Source organism: Puntigrus tetrazona, unplaced genomic scaffold, assembly GCF_018831695.1.
Source record: "Puntigrus tetrazona isolate hp1 unplaced genomic scaffold, ASM1883169v1 S000000667, whole genome shotgun sequence".
In the NCBI taxonomy this organism is placed as follows: Eukaryota; Metazoa; Chordata; class Actinopteri; order Cypriniformes; family Cyprinidae; genus Puntigrus; species Puntigrus tetrazona.
Window position 1 is genome coordinate 24,108 of NW_025048288.1, and position 22,989 is coordinate 47,096.

The window sequence follows — 22,989 nt, forward strand, 5'->3', positions numbered from 1 at the left end:
TGGGGCAAATCCACAATTGGAGATGGCCTTTTATACCCTAAATACTCTGTTCATTATTTTTGGCAATCTCACCTATCTGCACAGTTGTGTTGTGATCTCTACGTTCTGGCATCTCTTCCAAACAAGGATACACTCGCACAGTTCCACTGCCTTTTCTCATTTGAACACCTGAATGAAGACAGTGCCCACACCCATACTCTCCATTAAACTGCTTGAAATTTTGCAGCAAGGGTCGTGCAACAGCATCACATATGGCACATAATGCATAGACCTTTGTGTTTTTAAATGAGTGATCTACTGGATCCTGCCAATGAAGTCCCATTTGTCCAAGACTTTTGCATTCCTCCACAAAAGGTTTGAGGAAGCTATTCATCAGTGGTTTAGATGACCCAAACCACAAGGCACATAATATGACATTTTGTCTCTTTCCTCTCGGGGTAATTCATTAACAGAGCATAGTAAGGGCCAGATGCTGAATTTAGATGACTGGAACACAGGCACTCCATCACAATTAAACGAGAGGGAAAGGAAAGAATCACTAACTGATTTCAGACATTTGTACAGAATTCCATCGGAAATATCTGTTATTCCAGCTTTGTTTTGCTCATTGTAAATGTTTGTAATAGGTTCATTCTCCAAAAGAGCTTTAAGTTGATCCTCAAAGGTATACAAATAAAAAAATTGGCCCAACTCTAAACTTTGTCTCACAGTTTTTATTGAGGAACAAATCTGACATTTTAATTCACTGTCCTTGGATGCTGAAAAGCCAATATAAGAGCTGCAAACACCACAATAATGATGGTATTGTGATTTGTCCACAAAATCTTTAAATGCCTTCTCTAGCATGTACTTGCTACGTGGGATGCTTGTAGTATCCCCACTACATAACCTTAACAGCTTCAGTAGGTCCTCCATTAAAGCCCCTGTTACATTGTGCTTCAAGGAAAATGCAAGGATGTTCAGCCAGCTGATGTCTGTGACATGGTCATCTGAGGAACCCAAGCGGCATGGTTAGTATTCTGTAACAAATGGAAAAGAATCAAAATAGGAGTGATCATAATCTAGCGTGTACCAAAAGAAATGTGTTACAGTTTAAAGGTTTATATATTTTTTTAAACTCATTTCATTTCAATTCATTCATTTATAAAGCACTTTTAAAACAACAGAGTGTTGACCAAAGTGCTGCACAAAAGTAAAATGCACATCTAAAAAAAAAAAAAAAAAGAAACACCAGATAAATGAAGAGTGCTTTATAAATGAATAAATTAAATTAAATTAAACTCATCAAAAATGCATTATGCTATGTACTGAATAGTCTTTACACATTTAGGGATAATGTACCTAGAATACAACGTAAACCTAAATTATATACAACCTTTCTGATTCCCAAACATAGTCTGGGACAAATTCCTTATTTACCTGCAACTCTGATGAAGTACCATTTCCTGCAGTCTCTGATGAAGGCCTGTCATCCTAAAAAGAACAACATTTTTTAGGATATATAATTTGAACTAACAATAGCAAATATACCAATTGAAACATGAATAGCACTAAAACAGAAATAGGTCATGTTTACCTGTATTTGTCCAGATATAGGCTGCTCTGTCCTCAGTAGTAGATTGACCTGCAGGGGACAAAACAAACTAATAAATGTGAACACAAAAGACAATGTTATTTAAGAAATTATATATTTAAGAAATTATATATTTAAGTATAATAAGTATTGTAGAGCTGTCTATTTTCAAAAAGAGACATTTTAGAAATAACATAAATAAGTAACTAATATCATCGTTCTTTTGTTGATTTTGATTGCTTCTATTGTTCTCATTGGTAAATCGCTTTGGATGAGTGTCTGCTAAATAAATTAATGTATATTATGAATGTAATTTAAATCTCACATTAACGTTTGGTGATTGTGACTCTTCTGTCCTTTTGGGAGGTGTAACATATCCTAAAAGAAGCCAATACATCACCTTTTAAAAAAATCACAACAATATCCTTTGGTAATATTAATATCCAAATGTCTTTTCACCTGTGTTTCTTTAGATGGTGAACCTTTGTGGTTGCTGGTTGTAACAGTATATTGTCCTAAAAGAGGGGACAACATTATTAAATTATGTGAAAGAAAAAAACAGGACTATATAAAATAGATTGATACCATTTACTTCAAAATGTCTACCTGGAGATATGTGGGGGTGAATTCTTCAGTCTCTTTTGGTGAGTGAGAAACATCATTCTAAGACAGGGCAGAAGGAAATATATAAAAACAGGGATGAAACAAAACAGTCAATTTAAATGATTATAAAGTTGATTTCCTTTTCAAAGATGATGAGAAAACTTTCATTTTAATTATACCCTTTAAAACTTTTAGCACAATACACATACAAAATAGCCCCACTTTTCCTTTTAAATGTCTGAATTATTTTAATACTTAGGACTTACATCAATAGTGTCACTCTGGAAAGTTTGTTCTTCCAAGTCCTGTAGATATGTTTTGATTTTCCTGTACAAATACAACATTGTAAAAGACAGTATCACGACTCTATACTGCCTAATTACTATTTAGACTACATTACTCTAGATAAGTGGTTCTTAACCAGGGTCAGAAATTCAGTTTTCCATTAGAGGCGATGTTATTTTCCTGTAAGGGCAAACTTGATAATCACCTGAATGCTTGAAATAAATGGTTTAATGTAATGAATGCAATCAGAATACTTTAAACTGTTACCAATAACAAACTGTTGAAAACTATATAACATACATTAAAAACTAAAAAGTAATATAGTTGCAAAATTATATATTTAAAAAAATCATTGCTCTTGTTAATTTAATAGTGATTAATAATTAATGTCGAATAATATAACACAAAAGACTGGGTGTCCTTGTTTATTGCGTTGCAAGCGCAAAACGTGAACAGAACTGTGATTGGTTATAAAGTTCAACGCTGCAAAAAACAACCAATAAAGCAATCTGATTATCTAAACAGGATTGCGCAGAAATGGCCATTTTCATTCATGAAATTAATATTCTTCAAGCACCCTTTAATTTCTGACCCTGTTGTCAAATATTTTCTACATACATTTTATAACGTTGTATATTTTATACAATATCGATATATATATATATATATATATATATATATATATATATATATATATATATATATATATATATATATATATATATATATATATATATATATATTTATTTATTTATTTATTTATTTATTTATTTATTTTTACCTTCTTTTCCATCTGGTCCATGTACGTCGAGGCATCTTTCTTTCATCTTCATGGCAATTGTGAAAGCAATATGCTTTTCGCTTCGGCATTTTCTTCTTGCTTATGTAAAAAAAATAGTATATTTTCTGAACACCTACGCGTAAGCAAAATATAAAACACGTTGATTGGTTGATGTTTGAACTGGTTGGCGGGATCCAATGAAAAGCCAGATCGCTGGGTTATTTGGAAGTCAAGTACCCAGAGAGCGCAACGGGGGCGTTTCTTCAACGGCTCTCACTTGATTGATTTCTTCAGTAACGTCACCAGGAGCCTAAGGTATGAATAATTTAACGATGCTTATCCAGGATTGTGCAATTAACAATTAATAAGCAAAGTATAGCTATATTTTTCCTTAGAATCCGTTAATGCTAAACTATCAGACCACAGTTGCAAGAGTTAACGTTTAACATTACGTTACGTTAGTTTGCTAACTTTATAGCTAACGTTAAACTTAGTACCTGAGCCTTAACGTTATATCGAGAAATGTCAACATTACACTACTATTTTTTGTGTACTATAAATGTAAGTTTAACAAGCAACCCTTTTTAATTCCTAAGGTGTGATGAGAAAGTTTGCAGTGGTCCAGTGGGTCAGTGGAGAGGATGCTGGGATGTATAGCGAGGTGAAAACCGATGCCATACGTAAATATGATGACACCAAGATGGATGACGATGGATACCCACAAACGGACTATTCGACTGCTGTGGAGTGGCTAAAACATGGATGGCCAGTGTACATGGCCTCTATCAAATTTGTGAGCAGTAAGTAGACCTATGTAATGCATTTCTTTTACAGTATCAGGACCTATAAATGATGTGACTCTGTTACCAATAACATTTTTACATTTAGAAATTTTGTAGATAAATTCAAAGGATTAATTTAGCTTTTATTTCATGTTAATTTCATTATTTCATGTTAATTTCCATTTAAATTTTTTAGTACTTAAGCTTATTTCTATTAATTGCCATGGCAACATTTGTAATTATTATTATTATTCATTATATATCATTTAAGTATACTAAAATCAGTTTAAAATTTTCACTGTACTTTAAATTAATTAAATTACAAGTGAAATAAAATAAATAATTAATTTAGCTGTCATTTAGTTTCAATTTCAGTTTCATTTAAACTTATTTCAGTTACTTGCCAAGGCATTTCTATTGTTTTTAAGTTTTAAAATGTTAATCTAATGTTTAGGTATATATTTATTTAACATACAATAACATGCACATGATTAATTACATGCATTAAATTAAAAATATTGTTTTCTTTACTTTGAAGTGCTCTGATCTCACCTCCCACTTTGAACTATTTTTCAGACAACCGATAACCGATAATTTAATGCTAAAATTAGAGAATTACTGGGGTTGGAGTCTGATGCAAGTAACAAGCCTCTGCCTAAGAAAAGGAGCTCAGTCCTACCATCAAGATATACAGATTCAGATGAAACTGATGTTGAGAATACACCGGTAAGATTGTTTGTGTTCAGATCACAATAATCACACACCATATACTTAAGTACAGAGTTTAAATGTTTGGATACTTAAAAGGTCTTTGGTATTTTTAAACATAGGTCCTATTGATATTTAGAGCAGTAAAACCAGCTGTGGCAAACAGGCTATACAAAGGAAGTCTACATAGCAAGACAACAAAGTAACCTACTTTTTGTACCTGACTATGTCCAAAATGTGGATGACTTTAAGATGGGAATAACATTCTTTGAGATCTGCCTCTCTGCCTCCTTCAGATTCTCTCACTTAGGTATCTTCTGCTGTACAGTTATTTTATGTCAATATGTTTACATTTATAGAGGTAAGAAGACAAATGTGTGTAATTTTCCATGTCCTCTCCAGGGTCATATCCTTTAATAACATTTTTAAGCCTAGTAGCCTTTAAGTAAGGATAACTTTAATGTTGCTATCTTGCCACAGTTCCATTGTATAGCCTTTTCATAGCTGGTAGCTAGATACCTCACTCTAGCTTAAATTAATGTTTTGACAAATTAAAGGATTTTTCCATTGATATTTGATCTAGACTTAGAAAAGACCTCTTTATACTTTACAAGTATATTGAAAGAGAACACCAGACCCTCATGGAAAAGATTTTGTCCACTTGCACTGAATTCATTTTAGATAAAAAAAAATTCTACACTTGTTTCTTGTTCCTTGACAGAGCCAAAAGAAAAGGACAGTGGTTCACAAACCACAGAGAAATGTTGCCCAAATGATTGTTGATCAGTATCAAGCCACAACCTTGACAGACACTCAGAAGAAGCTGAACGACTTGGAGGAGGAAAATGAAAAATTGAGAAATGACAATGAAAAATTAAGAACAATGCTTATTAAAGGCATGTATTGGTGTTATTGTCCTATTGTGCTAAAACATGCAGTCAGCATTTCAGACTTTTAGATTTTTATTGAACTGTTGTTTTGTTCCAATAATATTGTTTAATTTGGTATGTAAAGATGAGACAAACACTCTAATGGCATGCAATCAAAATAATTATTGGTAACTACATTTTTATAAAGTATATGACAAAAACCTGAAACATTTACATTACATTTACATTTAGTCATTTAGCTGACGCTTTAATCCAAAGCGACTTACAATTGAGAATAGAAGCAGTCAAATCAACAAGAAGACACTGGATATAAGTGCTGTAGCAAGTCTCAGTTAGTATAGCTCAGTGCATAATTTTTTTTTTTTTTATAATAATAGTATTAGTATAGGATAGAGTAGGTAATACTCTATCCTAAACTTATCCAAGCTACAACATTTGGTATATGTGGCTTTGTAAAATGCACCATTGACATTGCATTCATCGGCTTGCTTTACCATATGTACACAAAGGAGGTAGTTGAGTAGCTAAACTGGTATTAAAGATTGCTTTATCATATCTTATTTTGTTTGTAGAGCTACCAAATCTGGTTAATGATGTAAAAATGGCCTAAAGTCTCAGTGTTCATCAACGTCGTCGGTCAGCTCTGACTTGGAAGTTGGACAGGGTTTGCCACAGCGTATTACACACCCCATCCAACAGCCCTCCCGGCACCGAAAGCAGCATCCACAGAACAGGTAATGTACTACATTAATTACTGAATGATGATTTGGTAATCAGTATTGCAGGCCTTGGAAACACTGTATAAAAAGCTTTTTCGTACTCTTTCTATAACAGGTGGAAATTTCTCCTGGATCTAACGTATTCATTGACAGACTGGCTTGGGCAGTGGCACAGAATGCGAACTCTGCCTCCTGTTTTGTGAGAACACTCCTGACAGCAGTGTTCCCAATTGATGTGCTCCTCGTGAGCAATCTTCGAGGAACATCCAAGGATTCTGGACCACAACGTCAGTCAGGCTCTTGACAAAATAAAAGTGGATGCTATCTACAGTAAGTTGTAAATCAGTTCAGAAAATTGTAATTATGTAGATTGAGCTCCATATTATATAGCTGCACTATGAGTTATATATTATTATCATTATATCCAAAGTGATTCACTGGGAGTAAAGTTTATGCAAACTGTCTTGTTTCAGGCCATGATAGTGACAGTCCCTATGCAGTGTTGGGCAGTAACACATTAATGTGCATGCTCACAAATTCTCTCGATATAACACACAAATTAATTGTACACTTTAGCTATTATGAGTGATTCAATACACATACAGTACAGACCAAAAGTTTGGACACACCTTCTCATTCAAAGAGTTTTCTTTATTTTCATGACTATGAAAATTGTAGATTCACACTGAAGGCATCAAAACTATGAATGAACACATGTGGAATTATATACATAACATAAAATATGTCATATTCTAGGTTCTTCAAAGTAGCCACCCCTTGCTTTGATTACTGCTTTCACACTCTTGGCTTTCTCTTGATGAGCTTCAAGAGGTATCTCCTAAAATGGTTGTCCCTTCACAGGTGCCAGGTTTAATAAGTGGGATTTCTTGTCTTATAAATGTGGTTGGGAGCATCAGTTGTGTTGTGCAGAAGTAAGGTGATACACAGCTGATAGTCTACTGAACAGACTGTTAGAATCTGTATTGTGTCAAGAAAAAGCAGCTTTATGTGTTCATTCATAGTTTTGATGCCTTCAGTGTGAATCTACAATTTTCATAGTCATGAAAACAAAGAAAACTCTTTGAATGAGAAGGTGTGTCCAAACTTTGGTCTGTACTGTATATTAATTGTGTTATGACAAAGATTTGTGAGATTGCGATGAACTACAAATTATAAAAGCAGAGCTATTTGCTGACATTCTGCCATGTACACAGCAGCCTATGCTTGCTTTAGTTAAAATGTTTTGTGAATGTTGATGTTTTAATAAATATATAACAGGAGAGTTTATGCTGGCATTTCATGTAAATGTCATGGATATTGCCACTGAAAAAAAAAGTAATGCAACTAGTAATTTAACTAATTAATGTTTATACAAAGCAATCAGAACAGTAATATGATTACTCATAAAAGAAGAAAACTGTAATTTTATTACTTTTTCAGAGTAACTTGCCCAGCACTGAGCATGCACACCAGTAAGCTGATAACTCACTTTTTTTTTTTTTTTAAATAATAAGTTTTCCTGTTTATATGCTCATCAGTAACCTGACAATACAAGTAAGCTGTGTTTACATGACTTCATTCATAAATCAAGTTATTTTCCTGTAGTGACATCAAAATATAATCATTTATGCGTATCTGACTCCGAGTATTCCATAAATTCATCGGTTGTGATGTTAATTAAAACTTGCAAAATATCAGCAGGGAACTTGCAGCTTATATATGATCCTCTTATGCAGTTATAGATGGAGCATTGTGACTGAACCACTTCTACTTATGCTGCACGAGATGAGAACACACCTTTATAATGTTATTCGTCATGAAAAAGTCCTTCTTTCTGTTCTGCAAGACGTTTGCTCTGTCTAGATGTGCTTAAATCTGCAGTAACGGTGCGCTCCTGTCATGAATAGCACACTTTAATAAGCCGACAGAAAGTGGGCCACTGCGTTTACATGCTACACGAAATCTGAGTAAGAGGCAAAAACTACCTGTTCTGACCACTTTATGCTTATGCCGTTTATGACATTACTACGATAAAAGAAAACCTGTTACCGTGATTTACATGACCAAGTGTGTTTTCGGTTTATTAAGCATAATCAGCTTAAGAATGTGCATGTAAATGCCCTCACAACTCACAACTTTCTGGGGTTCCATTTGGGGATCTTCTAGGGATCCCTAAACACTAGACTTATGTAGTCATTAACTGTAGGCCACCTTGCTTCCTAATGATGTTTTGCCTTTTTTTCATTTGTCTCACAGGAGCAACATTGCAAAAGTGGCCTCACGTGGTGCCCTCCAGCATTGGTGCAGCCATCAATGCCAAATTAACAGAAATAAGAGGAAAGAAAAACACAAAAACATTCGAAACCTTGATGCTCTTTGATAACTGATGGCTATGATAGTGTGTATTTACTGTTGTATCAACAGTAGCAATGTTTTGTTTGCTATTTGAAATTTTATATTACTTGTAGTATAATTTAATTGTCATCTTCATTGAGTTTAAATAAATAAGCGTTCCAATGCAAATTTGTGTAAGTCATTGACTGAAATCCTATATGATTAGTATATGCCTACATATTTTAATATTGACTGAAATCATGTATGATAATTATATGTAGAGTTACAACAATATTATTGATGCAATATAAGCAATTAGATGGAAACATAAAACTTCAAGAGCAGGCACACAGTTTCCTATTAAAACAGTATAAAATATGTATGAAATATATAAAGAAACCTATAAAGAAACTACACAAAATGTAAATAAATCCTATATGACTTCAATTACACTAGCATATAATTTTATATAAGAACTTTAAATGATTTGTATATGAGTATTAGTAATTTCCCTAATTATTTTTAATATTTTTTCATACTGTTTTAATGTAAAAGTCATATAAGAATTTATGCAGTTTTCATATATGACCCTAAAATCCCCTACATGTTTTATGTGTGCTTTTAATATGAAAGTGGCCATAACCGGTCTGATTTTGTGTAGGACATATATTGGACTTGTATGAAACACAGAAGGTAAATCTGGCTGAATTCAGTAAGGAAGATATATGGTTGCTGTATATGAATTATACAGTTTTTTTTCATATGGGAGTAGGCTTTGTAAAGACTTGTAACCAGACTGTGGCTGTACACTCCAAAGATGATGTGGATGAAACGTTCCGTCCTTTTATTCTTAAGGGGTTAATTTCTTTGACTGGTCGTGATAAAGATCAAAAGAAATTACAATGCTTCGCGACACAGGTTCTATGCAAAGTTTTATTGTTGAAAGTGCAATGAAATTTTCTGATGAGACTTCTTGTCACTCCAGTGTGTTAGTGCAGGGAATTGAGATGGGATGTGTAAAAGGCCCTTGCATAATCTGCATTTGAAAAGTGACTTGTGTTCTGGACTTGTCCGTGTTGCAGTTTGTGCTTCACTGCCTATGAAAGGGGTAGATTTAATTCTAGGCAATGATTTAGCTGGAGGAAAAGTTATGCCATTATTGGAAGTTCTGGACAAACCGACAGAATGTGCATCTGATGAGGTTGGTGAAGCTTATCCTCATGTTTTCCTGCGTGCGCTGTTACTCAAGCACAGTCACAGAAAGAGATTGCTTTGAATGACTCTTTCTTTTCTTCTGTCATAGATGGAGAGGAAAATTTGGAATGTGAGAAAAAAAGAAATCAGAAAGGGTGAAAAATTCTTATGACATGAATTCGTTGATTTTAAAAATCACACGAGAGGAATTAATCACTGCGCAGAGAAAAGACGAAACCTTGATCACACTTTTTAATTCTGTAATTCCATACGATGTGGTTAAGATGAAATCAAGTGCTTATATTTTGGAAAAGGATTTGTTGATGCGAAGTGGTGTTCATCACCTGACCAAGCCGAATGGGATGTTTTTTATCAGATTGTTGTTCCTCTCCCATATCGCCCACATGTGTTATGCTTGGCACATGATCATCCACTGTCGGGTCATTTGGGCATAAGGAAAACTATAACCTGATTTTAAAGCACTTTTTCTGGCCTGGGCTGAAAACCGATGTAACGCGCTATTGTCGATCTTGTGACGTATGTCAAATTGCGGGAAAGCCAAATCAGGTTGTTCCACCAGCACCGTTAAAACCAATACCTGTTCTTGGCGAACCATTCGAACATGTCCTCATTGATTGTGTAGGACCGTTGAAAAAGTCAAAAAGTGGTAATCAATTTCTGTTAACAGTGATGTGTCTAGCCACTCGATTTCCAGAAGCAATTCCTTTGAGAAAATCACTGCACCTGTTGTTGTCAAGGTACTAGTTAAGTTTTTTTTGACATTTGGTCTGCCTAAAGTGGTGCAAAGTGATCAAGGCACCAATTTTATGTCTAAGCTTTTTAATAAAGTCATGCAGACTTTAGGAATTACACATCGTACTTCCACTGCGTTTCATCCAGAAAGCCAAGGTGCCCTGGAGCGTTTTCATCAAACGTTAAAGTCGATGTTGCGAAAATATTGTTTGCAGACTGGTAATGAGTGGGATGATGGCATTCCTATGCTTATGTTCGCTATCAGGGAAAGCGTTCAAGAGTCGCTTGGTTTTAGTCCAGCGGAACTAGTTTTCGGACATCAGGTACGTGGTCCATTGAAAGTTTTAAAAGACCAGATTCTGGAAGAAGACGGTTTGAAAACGAATGTACTGGAGTACGTAACAAAGTTTCGGAAGCGTTTGAGTACAGCTTGCTCGATCGCAAGAGAGTCTCTTGCCCAGACGCAAAAATGTATGAAACGAAAGTTTGACAAAAAAGCTGTTAAGCGATCCTTCAAACCTGGTGATTTAGTTCTTGTTTTCTTGCCTATTTCTGGTTCTTCACTGTCAACTCGATTTTTCGGGTTCTTATATAGTGAAAGAGAAATTGAGTGAAACGAATTATGTCATCTGTACTCCTGACCGAAAAACGAAAAACTCGTGGTTTGCCATGTAAACATGTTGAAGCTTTATCATTCGAGATCACAAACTGATGTGAATGACAGTACTCCAGACCCTGCCGTTGTTTTGTTGCGTTACGTGACAGAAAAGCCTATTACCGATGCTGAAGAAGACGGTAATGTTTCAGAATATTTCTCAGTCGACTGTGAGGTTATGTAATTCTGAAATATTGAAAGATCTTGGTTCACACTTAACGAATTTGTCTATTGATCAGAAACGTGATCTTGTGAGGCTCATTTCTGAATTTAAATGTCTGTTCAAAGATGTACCTGCGTTAACTAATGTCATTCAGCATGATATTGATGTTAAAGATGCTAGACCAATCCGACAGCATGCATACAGAGTGAATTTGGTTAAGCGTTCAGTTATGCGACAAGAAGTTGATTATTTGCTGAACAACGGTCTTGCGGCCTAGCTCTAGTCCATGGAGTTCTCCGTGTATTTTGGTTCCTGATAACTACCCACTTCCTAGGATGGAGGATTGTGTAGATAATGTGGGATATGCAACGCTTTGTGAGTAAATTGATTTGCTTAAAGGCTATTGGCAAGTGCCGCTCACGCCTAGGGCTTCTGAAATTGCTGCTTTTATTACTCCAGATTCGTTTGCACAATATACGGCTATGGCGTTCGGACTCAGAAACGCGCCTGCTACCTTTCAAAGGTTAGTAAATACAGTTTTAGCTGGTATTCCTAATTGTAGTGCTTATCTGGATGATGTGGTTGTTTATTCCAGAGATTGGGATGAACACATGATGTCATTACGTGCTGTATTTGAGCGCTTTTTGCAAGTGCTTCCTGTAAGAACTTCTCTTCTTCAGTGTATGTCCCCTGTGTCCGTTCATCAGCAGTACAGAACAAATTCAGGCGCTTGGAAGCAACAGTCGGAACAAACCACACGAGTGAAATCAAATCTGGTTTATTGAGAATGCAGCTTAATACAGAGAGTAAACCATCAGCTTATATAGCCCTTATAGGGCGTTGACCTCTATTGCATAGCTGGACATGCCTCAACTGCCCACTACAGAGAGGACAAAAGACAACTCCATATACCCCACCCCAGTCCTGTATCTTTTGTTCATCATCATACAAGTCTTCTGCAACCTTTTTCATTTCCTTCACAGCATGGCCCACAGCACCAGCAGGTTCGTCCTCAGTTGGGACGTCACGCACAACACTGGTCACCAACCAGAGCACATACTCCGCCTTCTTTTGCTAGCAACATGTCCAGGGCTAGTCGATTCTGTGTGGTCATCAGACGAGAGCACCCAGCTCCTCCGGCGCTCCGTCTAATCCAATTGTGGTGTCATTAACAAATTTAGCCAGACGGTAGTGCAGAACTTCGGTCTGATGCCACAGATCACTGACACCATACTTGGGCACCAAAGAGGTCCAGAACCGGTGCCATTTAGTTGAGAGTTGATGTTCCTCAGGGACGTCATCAGCTACAGATCTCTTCAACCTGTGGTACTGTTTCTTATGCTGTGAGGTATGCTGGAATATCTGAACAGGGTAAGATAACTCTGAAACATTGGCCTTATCCCAAGATGTTCCTTCAGGAAGGGAACCTGGGTTGATGTCATTGAGCCGCTCCACCCATCACAGTTAACGGCAGGCTTCCAGCTATTAAGCGATCTACATACAGTTATATTGTTTTGAGGCATGACAGGCATGGACACTGATACAGTTGATGACATGATTTGCTGACATACATAACATGACTCATTGGTGTGATGTCTAGCTGTCCAATTGGCATATTGCCAGAACAAATTATCAGTAGGTAAAACACAGTTCACACATTGTAATGATACAAAAATCATGAATACTAACAGAAGCTGCATTCTGATCAAATAATAATTAAATAATATAATCAAAGGATATGTGCAGTCAGTTTCTATGTCAGCAACAGCGCTGCGTGTTCAGCTCCTCTGTTGTGCAATAGCAACCAATCTACGTAAGAAGTCGTCAGTCCAGTAATGCGCACCGTCCAGCCCCTCCCGTCCCGTGACAGTAGTGATCAATGATCCTACAAGAGTGGCCCTTGTTCAGGTGTTGACGGCTAATAACAATCTGGTCAGAAAACTATTAGACATTCATACTGCTGATTGATGCATTTTCAGCCTGGTTGCATGGATCCACTGTGGAAAAGAATCAGTTAGTAATGCGGTTCGAGTTACAGCAACAATTTTGGTAGGAGCACTATATTTTGTTTTGTCCAATGGGTCTCCCATTTTTAAGAATTGTTTCACTAATACTGTGTCACCCACTTGAAAAGGGTGAGTCATGTCAATTAGCATAGGTGCTGAACTCAGAATGCATTTTGCTCCAATTCTTGTGGAGAGCTTCAATCAGTAACTGCACATATTCACTCATATGGACATCACATCCCCATCTCCCAAAACACACCCCCTTTCTCCAAGGCGCGGGAAAGGCGTCCCATCACCATCTCATATGGTAATAGACCTTTGAGACCCTTATGGGGTGACATTCTCATTTCTGCCAGGACAACGGGTAGCAGTGAGGTCCAGTCTTGGTGACCGACCGTTTGCATTGCTTTTCGTAATTTATCTTTGATAGTACGATTTGCCCTTTCGACTATACCAGATGATTGAGGATGATATGGAATGTGGTGTCTCCACGTGATCTGCAATTCTTTCATTAGGTTCATTAGCACTTTAGACACGAAGGCAGGGCCCTTATCAGAGTCTATGGCGAGTGGTATACCATATCTAGGAATTATTTCTTTGAGTAGATATCGTTACCACAGTGGGGCGTCTTCCTTTGGGCATGGAAACGCCTCCACCATCTAGAAAATTTGTCCACAAACACCAATAGGTATTTGTATGGGCCCCTCTTAGGTAGATGTGTGAAATCTACTTGCCATTGTTGCAATGGCCCTCTGGCAGAGGGAGCTGTTGATGCGACGCCAAAGGTTTAGAACAATTATTCATAGCACAAACCATGCACCTGTCTAAAGTGGAATTAACATATGTGGCTAAATGTTGGATGCACAAAAATTGGTCATTTCATCCAATACCCTCTTTGGCCGTGGTGTGGGACAACATGAAACTCTCTTACCAAGAACGGGCACAGGAGGCTGGCACACACACACGGCCAGAAGAGTCAACAAAATACCGTCGCCATTCTTTGACGCTCCTCAGAGATCCAAAACGCCACATCCGCTTCTGTAGCGGCCGCCTGTATAGCACAAATATCTATGTCAGGTAACATATTACTAGTCATAACAGATGTCGAAACAGCAGAGACCGACAACCATGATGGCATCAATCCAGATGCTGCAGCAGTTTTGGCTGCATGGTCAGCTAAAGTGTTACCTCTAGCCTCAAGGGTATCAAGGACAGAATGGCCCTTAGTTTTGATGATGGACAACGAACTAGGAAGACGACAGGCCTGTATTAAGTCTTCGTGATGGTACACAGGACAGGAGGCCAACATCATCCTTGTGTAAGGCCCATAGCTGCTGTGAACACAAGAAACATTATGAGGAACTATAAGGCCTTGGATGGCAACCAAGGGCACTGAGGGAGAGGAAGTAGTTTCAACCACAAGCTGTGACCCTGCAAAGGATAGAGACAAACACAGTTTGGACATTAAGTCTCTACCAAGCAAATTAAAAGGAGAGTCAGCCATGAACACAAAACGATGCTTAAATTTACAATTTGGATCATCCACACAAAAGACAACAAAGGGAGGAGTCGTAGGACTCTGAAGGACACCCCATCGATTCCCACAGAGCTAACAGATGATGATGATATAGGCCCATTATACATAGACCCCAAAGAAGACAACGTAGCCCCAGTATCCAACAGAAAGGGGTACGTTTGCCCATTCACATGTAACTCAATGAGTGGCAAGTCACGCCTGTGTGGGAAGCAAAACAAAGAGATAAAAGTGCGGAATTTACAACTTCAGTGGGGTCATAACTCTGTGGGCTGCCCTATTCTTGAGGACGGTAGACAGGCTGCTGCGCCGTGAGCCCCTAGGTTGGTAAGGAGCCTGAGGCTGTTGCTGCTGACTGCTAGGCTGTGCATACATCTGCGCATACATCTGTGGGGACCCTCTCGGGCCGGGGTTGCCACGCCCTTGACTGCTCATCAGCCCTGCGCTTGTTACATTCTCTAGCCCAATGCCCAGGCTTGTTACAATAATTACACCTTTCTGGCTTCCTGCCCTTCTTAAATCCACCTTGTGTACCTGATGCATAGCCACCAGCTACAGACACACATACAACGCTATGCTTTTCCTACCTCAGGAACATACCATCACTCTCTAAAGTTCTGATTTTGACCCCCGCATCTTCAGAACATCCTTGTGGGTTGGAAGGCAGTTGAACATAAAGGTAGAAATGAACATCGGGGTGGGCTCATTACTGTCCAGCTCCAGTCCGCCCACAACCTTCCACACGTCCGAAAAACGGGTGAAAAATGCATGCAACAGTCTCATCCTTGCCCTGTTTACAGTTAGTGACTTGTGACAGATCACGGTTGGAAGATTTCAAATCCAAAAGATACCTTTTTAATTGTACACTCAGTTGGCTCATCATTTCTTCCGGATCGTCACGCCTTGCAAATTCAATAACTGTCCTTTTCCTGCTGGTCTTTCCTCCACCGATTCCTTCTGTTAAATCCCTGCGCTTAACTACGTCGAATTTCGGTGCGAGAACAGGTACTGCCTTAATTACAGCGTTCTCATCGTAGGCTGCGCCTAATTTGCTATGCAGAATGAATCTATAATCAGCCCCAACAAATTGGCAGTGGCGCGAGCATCTGATTAACATATCAACGAAAGCCACAGGATTCTCAACACCAGGAAGCATAGACAGGATATCTTTCAGAGCACTTGGAGAGGGTGGTTGAATATCAATTCCCTTATTCCTCGCTACTCATACCGCAGCTACATTATCTGGTGAGGCGGACATGCTGGCAGGGTCTATTACGGAACCCTCGTCAGGCCCCTCTTTTGGGGTGTTGTGGTGACGCTCCTCTTCGCCAGACAAAGCAGCTAGGGACGGATAAATGCTCGACACGGGTGGATTCTGTGGGAACGGTGCATTAGGCACAGGCGGTGCAACATAAGGCGGCGGTTTCTCGTCACACGGTTTAGACATTGTCAATGGTTTGTCTTTATCATTTTTCTTTGGTTTTGGTACAGTTTTCAAAACTGCCTTTGGAACATACGTGATTCGTCTTTTCCTCCAAACCTCTGCCATTTTATACCACACGTCATATCCTCCTCTCATATAATTGTAATCCCAATCAGGGTCGCCCTCACCTCTATATACTAAATTGTAAACTGTTTTCAGATGACTTGGGTCGAAAGTGCCCTCACGCAGATAATCTCGCCACTGGGTACCCGCTGTCTATCCCGCCAAATTATCAAGATATGGAACCGTGTAGTATCCCCAACCACAACGTTCCATCCATGCTTTAGGTGTTTCAGAGGGTTCAGGTTTAGGATATGTTTGTCCCATTCTGACCACTGATGACTCGGACACGTACTATAACTATATACTGATCTTTTAAGTTTGTTTTATTTTGTTTTGTGTTATTTTTGTACTGCTGATCAGTTGTGCAAATGTTTATCAATTATACCAATTTAGAAACTGTTCTTGCCTGGCAAAATAAATGTTAATCATGGTTAACTTATAATATTGTCTGAAATAACTTTTCTAGTAGGTTAGTGGCGTCTGAAGTTTTCCGCATTGTTGGTGTGCTAGGGTGAGTCAGATCAACGATCGATGGATGGAGCCGTCTTGAGATCTTGACTTCTGGCCACCAAACTGGCTTAGCATGCTCTATCGAGTCTATCGAGGAGATGGCTGCATTAAGGTAAGCGATCTACGGGGTAGCCTCTGACTAAGAGCTGGACTAGCCCAGATGTGTCGTGAGTTTGTTCCTGGCCAAACAAGGTCTCTAAGCGACCCAGACTCCTAACAAACGATAAGTCGAAACTAGGAAATATTATAGTTAATTAATGATCCAAATTTAATCACAACTAGAGAGATCAGCAGTTACCTTTTAGTAAATATAAATAAAATCACGAAAGATTGAGTCAGATAAAATTGTGTATAAGGTCAGTACTATAATTGGAAACCCAAAAGATTAATAAATATTTTTGAAGAGACGCAAAGAAAAGACCGAACACGCATTGACCTTCGACCAGGGCCTCTGGATTCCGTTCTGCAGGAAAAGGGGGACCCTTACAGTTGGTGACAGTCCCTAGTGATCTCCTATTGTCTGTCGGTGAAGGTCTTTTCAGCGCGAGCTCAAGAAGAGGTTTGAGCTTCTTCCCTATTCTTCAGCTGCTGTGGTAAGTCAATTCTTTTTTTTCAATTCAATGTGAAGGGAAAGTGTACACGCACCCCATATAGACACATTTGTAGAATGAGTCGGAATACTCATTTACATTTAGATTTACATTTAGTCATTTTGCAGACGCTTTTATCCAAAGCGACTTACAATTGAGAGTACAACAGCGATTCATTTTTTTGAGAGACAAACAGACAGAATACTCATCGTTAGACTGGAGACTGCAGAAATCCGGTGGGGCTAAGAATTAGATGAAACCACACAAATTCTCAGGGAAGAGATAGCAGCAGAGTAGGTGAGGAATGAAGAATCTCGACGCGATTATCAAAGTTGGGATAACATCATCCAACTTTGATTCTAATACTTAACCGAGAGCTAAACATTGCAACAAATTCAGTGGCTTCCTTTTATTAGTGTTTATTGGCTTTGCAACATTTGAAGAGCAAACACTTAGTGCAAGGAAAGGATGATTATCATGACAATTAATCTCTCGCTAGAACCTTGTGGATGTGAAGTTTTGAAAGTTGGGCAAGACAAAGCAATGAAAAGTGCTGAATTTTAAGGGAACTTGAATCTGGGAAAGTTTGCCTTGTAACCAGGTCTAAACCCATTCATTCTCCTAAGGGAGAGATGGAGAAATTAATCAAATTAAATCACAACATTTGGCTTGACAAATCTTTTCAAAGATTAGTCTTAACAATGCAGTGTATAGTTTGGACCTTTAAATTGTCTTCAGACAACTAGACAAACAGCATCAAAAGGAATCAAAATACCATGTGTTTGTTCCATTTGCATTTGCTCTGGGTTTGCCCAACCCCCAAACTTTCTCACACCTCAATGGATTCTTGAATGAATACACCTAGTGACATCGCAGTCCAAGACAAAAAGAAAATTGTGCCCAATTTCAAATTGTAGTCACAAAAATCTTCAAATTGAGTAGCAGTTTGACCCATGTATCCAGTATGGCCTATGCACACAATGCACATGTCAAGACTACTGGAACCATAGGGCCAAACCAAGGGTGTATCTTTAAAAAAGATTAGAGAAATGATAATCGGCCATTCTGAAGTTGTAAGAGGCTCACCAGAGACAAATAAAAGAAAATTTAAGACATATTATTTTTAATGTAATATAATTCATATTATAACTAGCTTATAATATATTATATTGCAATGACCAAGCATGGTCGCAGTCTCAGGATGATTTTGCACTAATTTAAAAGAGGAGAGAAAGTTGTAGAAGTGTTTGAAGAAGGACCAAGAATGTAGAAAGAGGGAATGTGTATGTAGGGAAATCTGGGAGCACTGTTAGTGCTGGAAGACGAGAAAGAGAGAAAAAGCAGGTGGGGAAAGATATTGGTAAGAAAGGAAAACGAAAGGAATTATAGGGCTAATGAGAAAGAACGTTTTTATCCTCTGTTAGTGCAAAAATCTCCAATGAGAAAAATAATGTGTCCAGAATTTACCAACTAAAATGATGCTTTAAGTTTGAGTTGATTGATCTGCCACCTAGTAACAAGGGAAGGTGTGAGTTTGGTCTTGCTTCTTGTAAGGAAAAGAAAAACACAAACACAGTGGTGCAAGTGCTAGCGAACTAAACCATTCCTCCTTGGGAAGGAAGGCAGACATGAAATCTGATCAGGAAGTTCATTTTTCTGGACATATTATTAAAGTTGTGTGTAATGTAAAAGTCAGGCAGAAAGTCACAAGTCTTTACGGACTGCAGAGATGGAAGTGTTTAAATTTATACAAATCTGACCATTAACACTTTGTTAATTTTAGCCTTGTGGTTTCAAAGCATGATCATGACCATGATATGTCTTTGTAAACTAAAACAAATTTGCTTCTGATGGTGCGCAATCCTAGATTGTTACCACCAGCAATAACTGTTTGGACATGGCCATTACAGGAAAGCCAGGGCCCTACGGTATTCAAGCAATTTGTAAAAGGCTAAACATTTTGTAGTCTCTCTCTGTCTGTTTCTTTTTCAGATTGACTGTTGGCAACCCTGGGGAATAAATTCCACAGGGATGTCTGAGTCAAACCTACACCAACTTACACCAAGGTGAAGGGTGTGGAGACACTACAAGGGGTCATTCACACTTCATAACACTGAGTAAATAATTCCATGACCTCCCAGTGTAGCACTGGATCTAAATTACGCAACACAAATTATGGTAGGCTAAACATCACCCATCTCCTACACACACATTTTCACACAAACACACACACCTTCATCATTGTAATTACATGACACATTTACCTGGTATTGAACATGGAACCTCCAGGTCTAAATTATTCAAATTTATCACATTACACATAATTTCATCATATAGGGTGAATTAAATATAAATTTTTAATTTCATTTTAAAACGTTTGTGCAATCTTGTGGTCTTATGAACTTACTGTATGTGAATATCGTAAGGTGCATAGAACCTGCATGGCCACAGTCACACAATAGTGAATTACAAATTTTAAAATTGAGACCTATTCAGCAATGCAGCTGGTCTCCTAGGACAAATACTTATGTCCGGTCATTGGCATTGTTACAAACTGGGGGCCTACTAGTTTGCGGCACATGTCTAATGACTATATAAATTCATTTAAACAAGTAAACAATCACATTTACGTTAATACCAAGTGTGACTGGCCTGCACGTCAAATGCACAGGGAAGGATTGAAGAAACTGAATTACATTTACATTTACATTTACATTTAGTCATTTTGCAGACGCTTTTATCCAAAGCGACCTACAATTGAGTGTACAACAGCGATTCATTTTTTGAGAGACAAACAGACAGAGTAAGTGCTTATAACACCCAGTCACAGGGAGTGTTCAAATTAGTACATGCCAGAAGGAAAGGAATAAACAAGGGGATGAGAAGAGAGACAGAGACAGTGAGAGTATTTTTTTTTTTTTTTTTTTTTTTTTTTGATGAGGTCAGGTATTGCTGAAAGATGTGAGTTTTCAGCAGTTTCTTGAAGATTGACAGAGATCCAGCATTCCGGATATGTACAGGAAGTTCGTTCCACCAGCCAGGAACAGAGAACGAGAAAGTTCTGGAGAGTGATTTCGAGCCTCTTTGAGATGGTACCACGAGGCGTCGCTCGCTAGCAGATCTCAGAGTTCTAGAGGGTGTGTAGATTTGTAATAGCGAGTGGAAGTAGACCGGTGCCGAGTCTGTGGTTGTTCTATATGCAAGCATCAGTGCCTTGAACTTGATGCGAGCTGCAATCGGTAGCCAATGTAAGGAGATAAAGAGAGGTGTAACATGGGTTCTCTTGGGCTCATTGAATACCAGCCGTGCTGCTGCATTCTGAATCATTTGAGGTTTTATTGTGTTCGATGGAAGTCCAGCCAGAAGAGCATTGCAGTAGTCCAGTCTAGAAATGACAAGGGCCTGGACAAGTAGCTGTGCAGCTTGCTCTGTTAGAAAGGGCCTGATCTTTCTGATGTTGTGTAGTGCAAACCTGCAGGATCGAGCAGTCTTTGCAATGTGATCTTTGAAGGTTAGTTGGTCATCGAGGATTACACCAAGATTTCTGACTGAGGTTGATGGGGTAATTGACGAAGAACCTAGCTGGATGGTGAAGTCATGCTGTGTAGTTGGAGTGGCAGGGAATACAAGCAGCTCAGTCTTTGTCAGGTTGAGCTGTAGATGGTACTCTAGCATCCATGTCGAGATGTCCGCCAGGCAACCCGAGATCCGAGTAGCTACCGTTGGATCGTCTGGATGAAAAGAGAGGTAGAGCTGTGTGTCATCGGCGTAGCAGTGGTAGGAGAAGCCGTGAGCCTGTATGATGAGGCCTAGTGATGTAGTGTAAATGGAGAAGAGGAGGGGACCAAGAACCGATCCCTGAGGAACCCCAGTGACCAGTTGATGTGCTGTGGATACATCTCCTCCCCAGGCCACCCTAAAAAACCTACCAGTGAGATAGGATTCGAACCAACGAAGTGGGATCCCAGAAATGCCCAGTGATGAGAGGGTAGACAGCAGGATCTGATGATTCACAGTGTCAAAAGCAGCGGATAGATCCAGCAGAATGAGAACTGATGATTTGGATTCAGCTTTGCAGTCAAGCAGGAGCTTCCGTGACTGAGAGCAGCACTGCGCTGCTCTCAGTCACGGAAGCCCTGTGACAGATTTGAAAATCTTTTCTGCTGTTTTTGACCAAGTTAAATTCTAAGGTTTGCATTAATGCTTTGAAGTGAAACAAGTGATATAGGCAATTTTATGATGAGAATTGTGAAATTTGTGTTTTATTTTAATTATGCATAACACCGTAAATATACTGGTTATATTGATTTGTTACTTCCCTTTTATTCAAAGACCAAGAACCTAAATCCAAATCGTAAAATTTAGTGGTATTAAATAATCTGGAAACCACATGAGACCTGTCCATTAAATAAGTTGATTCAGAGAAATGGAGACCGGTTTACCACTCGCACTTGACAGATGGTTGCTGCTTTATTAACTTTTGTTTAACCCTTCTCTCCCCACAACATCACCCATGTCAGTGTTCGGTTATTGTTTGATTGCTCATGAGTTGTTTGGTTGCTTTGCGTTTATTGGAGAATCATCAGTGAAATGATTCCTTCACTTATGGAGACCTGAAAAATTCTGCGGGCCACACTTTCTAGGGGAAGGTGACTGAAAGCTTTGCAGCAGGTCAAATGAACGCACTGGAGAAGACAACTCTCCAGAATAGAAGGATACTTTCAACTCACGTTTGATCAACACAACGGACCTGGTACATCCAATGAATATCACCACCTCCTGTGCAGATGGACACACCTGACCAAAGACTGCAGCGCACAGGGCCGCCGATACTTAAAGAGACTGTACATATCGCTGGTGTGATTTCTACAGTGCTTGCGTTAATGTTGTTCTTTCAGGTGACCACTCTGCCCTCACACACCCTCAACCAGCATAGCCTGCTCTGACAAGACCTCGGCTGTAGACATCGGACTGAGTTCACCTCCTCGTGGTCCCTTAGGCACCACTCAGAGTTTGGCCCAAGGGACCAGGGAAGGACTGTGAGGAGGTGAATCAAAACCTGTATATGCATTAAGACTGATCTGAGAAGGGATATCCAAAGGAACAAAAGGACTTCAAAAAGAGAGTAAACAGCCCCCCCCGTTGTGTTTATGACACCCGCTTCACCTCTGTTCTTCCTGCTTCCCCTCCTTCTGCCCAAAAGACTTGGTTCATTAAGAATAAGGCATTATATGTCATGTGTCTTATGAACCTATTGTTCTTCACCTTCATGTTTGGTCTCATTTGAATGGTCTCAGTGCGACTGGTAAATTGGTCTCAATTTCACAGTAATCACTTATATTATGGAGAAGATTAAGAACTTG

The 22,989-nt window shown here is 38.6% G+C and overlaps 1 long non-coding RNA gene across 1 annotated transcript; it reads left to right on the plus strand.

Moving 5' to 3' along the window:
- Positions 1 to 3,841: 3,841 nt before the first annotated feature.
- On the plus strand, positions 3,842 to 5,798 carry LOC122334891. Its single transcript, XR_006248834.1, has 3 exons — positions 3,842 to 4,042; positions 4,601 to 4,750; positions 5,454 to 5,798. It is a non-coding gene; the product is annotated as an uncharacterized LOC122334891 (long non-coding RNA).
- Positions 5,799 to 22,989: the final 17,191 nt, after the last annotated feature.